Consider the following 6,055-nt stretch of genomic DNA (forward strand, 5'->3'; position numbering starts at 1 on the left):
TTGAAATCCAGCCGGGCGCGGGGCTCTATTTTCTTTCTCTTCCTATTTCTTTTAAGTGTTCGTTATTGTAGCATTAACGCGAGAGACCCATTCGGTCTTTCTTAAAGCCATAAATAGTGCTTGCGGTATTGCGCAGCTACATGTATTTGTAGGTCAATTGGCAAGGGCCAATTGGGCGGTAAGGGCCTCGAACATCTGTAAGGGCAACAGTTGCAGGAGAGCGCAGTGTCATCACCCCACCACACTGGGAAGGACAGTCAGGTAAGCACATGAACATCATGCACAAGAATCATTATTTGATGTTACGTCTGATTTCCTTGATCTTGCAAGTTTTCTAAATAAATAATAATAAGGGAAACGTTTCGAGCCGGCGGACCAGCCGAAGCTTGAGCCGGGCGTCTCCCACGCGCGAACGAGCGGGTAGTGGCCCCACGCAAAAAAAGTTATCCCGTGCCTTATCCCTTTCACACCGCTGCTACCGTCCACCCATCCATCCCCTACCTTATCCCTTTCTCTCTTTTCCCCTTTCTCTCTCTTGTCGCTCCCCCGCACGACTTCCTACCTGCTCAGCTCCTCCATGTGCTCTCTCTTTTCTGTGCGCTGGTCACCATATGCCACACCAAATTCCTCTCTCTCTCTCTCTCACACTCTCTCTCTCTCTCTCTCTCTCTCCACAACATCACCTATCTCTAGCGGCCATGTCTTCCCCAAATCAGCTACGTCCTACAAACTCACATGCAGGTCAGCCATGGCTTACAAGCTCAAGGCGGACGGCGAGCTGGCGGCACCAAGGGAGACACCCCCTGATGTTGCAACGGGCAGTCTAGAAAGCTACAACCGATGTGAAAAAAAAAAACTTCAATCAGCGATGACAAATGCTGCAAGCCTGCAACCAACCACTACACAACAAAAAAGTTACATCCGGTGTCGCACAAAGCTTCAACCAGCGTTGAAAAAAGCTTCAAAACAGCGAATACTGATGCTAGAGCTGGCTACGGCCAACAGGGGCCATGGGAGCTGTGGTCTTAGACGGCAAGGTTGCAAGCGTGGACGTCGGAGCTGCAACCGGCATAGAAGAAAGCTTCAACCCCATGAAAGAAAGCTTCAATGGATGTGGACAAAAGCTTCAATAACAGAAAAAACTTCAACCGGTGTGTGGAAAAGCTTCAACCGGCAAATAAGGGAGCTCCAAACCATAGAAAAAGCTTCAATCGATGTGAAAAAAAAGCTTCAAACCGTGAAAAAAGCTTCAACCAGAGTTTTAAAAAGCTTCAACCGAGGGGACAAGTCTGTTCACGCACGAGCATCGACGGCGACGAGCGGCGAACGACGAGGGGAGAGGGTGTGGGGTGCTGCGACGAGCGGTGACGACAGGGAGAGGACGCGGGTGCTCGCGGGGCAGGAGGACGGAGGCGCGCGGGACAGAGGCTTGTGGGGAACGGAGGTTGAAGATGAAGTCAAAGAAGGATAGGGTGCCAGATCTGACGGCTATTGGGGCCAGATCGAACGGCTGCGGCCGGACCGCCGGCGCAGAGTGCTGGCCTAATAATAACGGGTAAGACGCGGTGCAGGTGGTAGGCTAATTAATTCTTCCTGCCTAATATTGATAACCTTGCTTTGTTGGCTAAACAAGTTTGGAGACTAATTGATAACCCGGACTCTCTGTGTGCAAAAATTCTCAGGGCAAAATATTATCCAGAAGGTGATTTACTTAATGCCACACTTAAGAAGAAAGCTTCATATACTTGGCAAAGTATTATGGAAGGGGTGGAGACGTTGAAACTGGGATATATTTGGAGAATAGGTGATGGTCACAAGGTAAAGATCTGGTCAGATGCATGGGTACCTCAATCAAATAGCAGAAAACCAGCCACACCTAGGGGTGGAAACCTGTTATCCACGGTGTCAGATCTTATAGATCCAATGACGGGACAGTGGGATGTTCAATTAATCGAACAGACATTTTGGCCTATTGATGTACCACGCATACTGTCGATACCTCTACCAGCTTTTGAAATGGACGACTTTATCTCATGGCATCTGACAAAAACGGGGACATTCTCGGTGAAGTCAGCTTATTATGTCACTTGGAGATTTAAATATGAGGCTCGAGGAAACGCACAGGGGCCTAGCTCAGCAAAGATAAATCCTATATGGGATGTTGTGTGGAAATTACCTTGCCCAGCAAAGATAAAAATATTTCTCCGGCGATCTTTGCATGGTACCTTGCCATGCAAGATGACACTGGCTGATATGCATATGAAAGTGGACACAAAATGCCCAGCTTGTGAAGAGCGCGAGAGTGTTAAACACGTGTTATTCCAATGCCCAAAAGCGAAACAAGTTTGGTTAGAATTGGGACTGGATGAAATGATTTCTCGTGCATGTGCTGTCGACCATGCAGGTGAGGCTATTCTCGAACATCTATTGGATCTTACAACTAGTGAAACAATGGTGTTGGGACAGGAGAAATCAAACGTCCTTGTGGCTATCGCCTCGTGGTACTTGTGGTGGGAGCGAAGGAAGCTTGTTCACAAGGAGCAGACTAAACAACCGGCTGAGATTGTCTCAGCAATTCGAGGCCTTGCAGCAAACTTCACTGCAGCTTCTAACCCAAAAGCAAAAATTCAGAGACACCCCTGGGTGCGTCCGCCTGCCGGGACAGTAAAACTTAATGTTGATGCCGGCTTTGACCCTGACTCTCTTCATGGCACGGTGGGTGCTGTACTTCGGGATAGCTCAGGAAAATTCTTGGCAGCAGGGAATAATGTATCAGGTGAATGCATGGATGTTTTCATGGCTGAAGCCCTTGCACTTCGATTCGGTCTCAACCTGGCGCAAAGCTTTGGATGCTCAAGATTGGTGATTAATTCAGATAATAGCGATGTGATACAAGCAATGCAAGATGGTGGCTTATTTGCTGGTCCGGCTGCAGCAGTGATTGATGACTGTTACTACATGTCACGCGATTTAGTTCAAGTCCGGTTCGAGCACTGCCACCATAAAGCAAATTCAGTTGCTCATGAGTTAGCAAAATTGGCTAGGTTCTCTCCACCTGGCACATGGTTTGATGAGGCCCCTAGTGCCTTGGTTCCTCTTATTGTAAAAGACTCTTTGTTATTTACCACTGAATAAATAAGGAGTTTGGAGAGTTCAAAAAAAAAAAATTCTTCCTGCCTTCCAGAGTATCTTAGCGATAATTGTTTGATAGCGATGGACAATAGCGATCACACTTATTTCTTCCAATATGTAAATTTTTGGATAGCGATGGGCACTAATTGTTTATTTTTTACTTTTGCGCATAGTTATGGGCAATAATTGTGCAAGAGCGTGCAAAGTCCATAAATACCAAGTGCGGCAAAAATGATCCTCATTCATTAACTTACTCCAGCAAGTGTGTAGTAAGCAAAGTTTCTTTCCTAACGGGATCGAATAACTTAGCCGCCGCCTCCTCCTCTTCGACAAAAAAGCTAGGGTTTCTGCCTCCCGCCGCCGCCGCTGCAGGTCCGCCTCCTCTCCGTGGCCCTAGGGCCATGAAAGCGCGGTGGATCTCAGCAAAGGCCGGCGGGAGGGTTCCGTTTTTTGTCGTTTCTTTCAGTTTTGTTAGGGTTTGTGCCCTAGGGCCATGGATGCGCGGTGGATCTCAGCAAGTGGAATAAAGGTCTCTCCGCCTAGCCCCCATTCCGGCGGTGCGTCTAGCATCGTTGATGGCGTGTGGAGGTGTGTCTCCGGCGGTTCTATCTTTGGTGGATTTGCTCGGATCTCGTCGTTGTTCGTCTATGTTCGTGTGTCTTTGGATTGGATCTTTCTGATCTACGCTATTCTTCATCTGCGGCGGTTGCTGTTCTGGTGCGCTGGTCCTACGGGGCCTTACCTCGACAACTTCCCGACTGTCTACTACAACAAGTTGTGCCCGACTCCGGCGATGGAGGGGCGATGACGGCGGCGCGCCTTTGGCTCGCTTCAGTGCTAGTAGTCGTCGTTAGGTGGTCTAAGGATCTGGATGTAATTTCTATTATTTCTGTTATTCGTTTTACTGTCATGATTAAAGATGAATAGATCGGAAATTTTCTTGCAAAAAAAAGTGTGTAGTAAGCAGAAACTTTTATTGACTCCAGTAGAAGGCCGTGCTGGAAATGGCGATGGAGGCGACTCCTCTCCTGACTCCATACACGATGGGTGAATTCAACCTCGCGCACAGGTCTGTTAAGTAGCTACTGCGCTACAGCAAGTGTGTGCATGCGATGAAGTTTTCACGTTTTCGTTACAGCTGATGTTTTTGTGGAATGTCGATCATAATGTATGGCAGGGTTGTTCTTGCGTCGATGACGCGGTGCAGGTCGAACGGGAACAAGGCCCAGCCGCACAGCGTGCTATACTATGCATAGAGAGCGGCGCCAGGCGTCGTGCTAATCGCGGAGGCCAGTGCGGTGTGGGCTATGGCGCCGGGATACCCTCCTGTGTCCGGCCTGTGGAGCCAGGAGCAGGTGGAGGCCTGGAAGCCTGTGGTTGACGCCGTGCACGCCAAGGGAGCCCTCTTCTTCTGCCAGATCTGGCACACGGGCAGTGTCTCGCCCACTGGTGCCTGCCTGTTTTTCTTTTCATTTTGGGTGCCTAGCTCATGCATAAAATGCTCATTTAATCCATGGATTCCAACCAAAATCGATTGTGTTGTGCTTGTATTGCAGAGTTGGCAGGCCCTCCAGCTCCAGGGTTGGAAACACAGGAAATAACCCAAATCGTGAGTGACTTTCGTGTCGCTGCAAGAAATGCAATTGAAGCCGGTACGTAGTTTTTCTTATTTGCTCGTCACTATTACTAGTAGCGATTCATAAGGTACTATATATGTACCCAGGAAATTAACCCATCTTTGTGAATAAGTAACCCATGCTAACAACAGTTTGTGATGATATATTACAGGTTTCGACGGTGTTGAGATTCACGCCACCAACGGCTTGCTTGTCAACAAGTTCATATTTTTTCTTGATGCTGAAAGAGCCAACTCTCAGCCTCTGTGTTGCCATGATCAGTTCATCGAGGACAACGTTGCCAACATGGAGAACCTTCGCCGGTTCGCCACGGAGGTCATCACCATCGTTGCTGACGAGGTTGGCGCGCACCGCCTTGGAGTGCGCCTCTCCCCGGTAGTCGACTATGACTCTGACCCCGAGGCGCTCCCGCTGCACGTGATCCGCCTCATGAATGATGTCGGTGCCCTCTACTGCCACATGGTGGAGCCGAGGACCGGAATCCCGCGCAGCCTGCTGCCTTTCAGGAAGGCATTCAAGGGCACCTTCATCGTTAATGGAGGATACAACAGGGAGGAAAGGGACAAGGCTGTTGGCGATGGCTACGCGAATCTGGTCTCTTACGGCCGGCCTTTCTTGGCGAATCCCGACCTGCCAGAGCGGTTCAAGAAGAATGAAGGTCTGAACAAGTATGACAAGGCCACCTTTTACACCTCTGATCCGGTGCTCGGCTACACAGACTACCCTTTCCTTGCTCAGGGTCAGGGGACACAAGTAGCTACATGATTGACCTCCAGCCAGTTCTTGATTCAGATTATCAAGCAAGCATGCATGCGTGTACGTGTGCTCTATGTATCCTTTTTCTTTTGCGAGGCGTGTGAACTATGTTTGTACAATAAAAGTGGGGTGTATAATGGTCACTAGTGCAGAACCGGGCAATAGCACCGGTTCGTAAGGCCCTTTAGTGCCGGTTCCATAACCGGCACTAAAGTGTGGTCACTAAAGCCCCCCTCCTTTAGTACCGGTTCAGCACGAACCGGTGCTAAAGGGCAACCACGTGGCACGAACCGGTACTAAAATGTTTGGGGGGGTTTGGTTTTATGATTTCTTTTTCATTTAATTTTGTTTTTTTCATTTTAATTTTTTTTCGTTTGCTGGTATTTTACGATACTACACATTGTACACGTTATGCATATATATATATATATATATATAAATAGAATTTCTAGTAGAACCAATCATATATATATCATCAATGTCTCACAAACCACCATATTAATTCACACATACATACATGTATAGCTATA

General features: G+C 48.3%; 1 pseudogene; it reads left to right on the forward strand.

The window, feature by feature from the left end:
* Window positions 1–4,142: 4,142 nt before the first annotated feature.
* LOC119332859 lies at window positions 4,143–5,534 on the forward strand (annotated as a pseudogene).
* Window positions 5,535–6,055: the final 521 nt, after the last annotated feature.

Source organism: Triticum dicoccoides, chromosome 7A (assembly GCF_002162155.2).
Source record: "Triticum dicoccoides isolate Atlit2015 ecotype Zavitan chromosome 7A, WEW_v2.0, whole genome shotgun sequence".
Taxonomy (NCBI): domain Eukaryota; kingdom Viridiplantae; phylum Streptophyta; class Magnoliopsida; order Poales; family Poaceae; genus Triticum; species Triticum dicoccoides.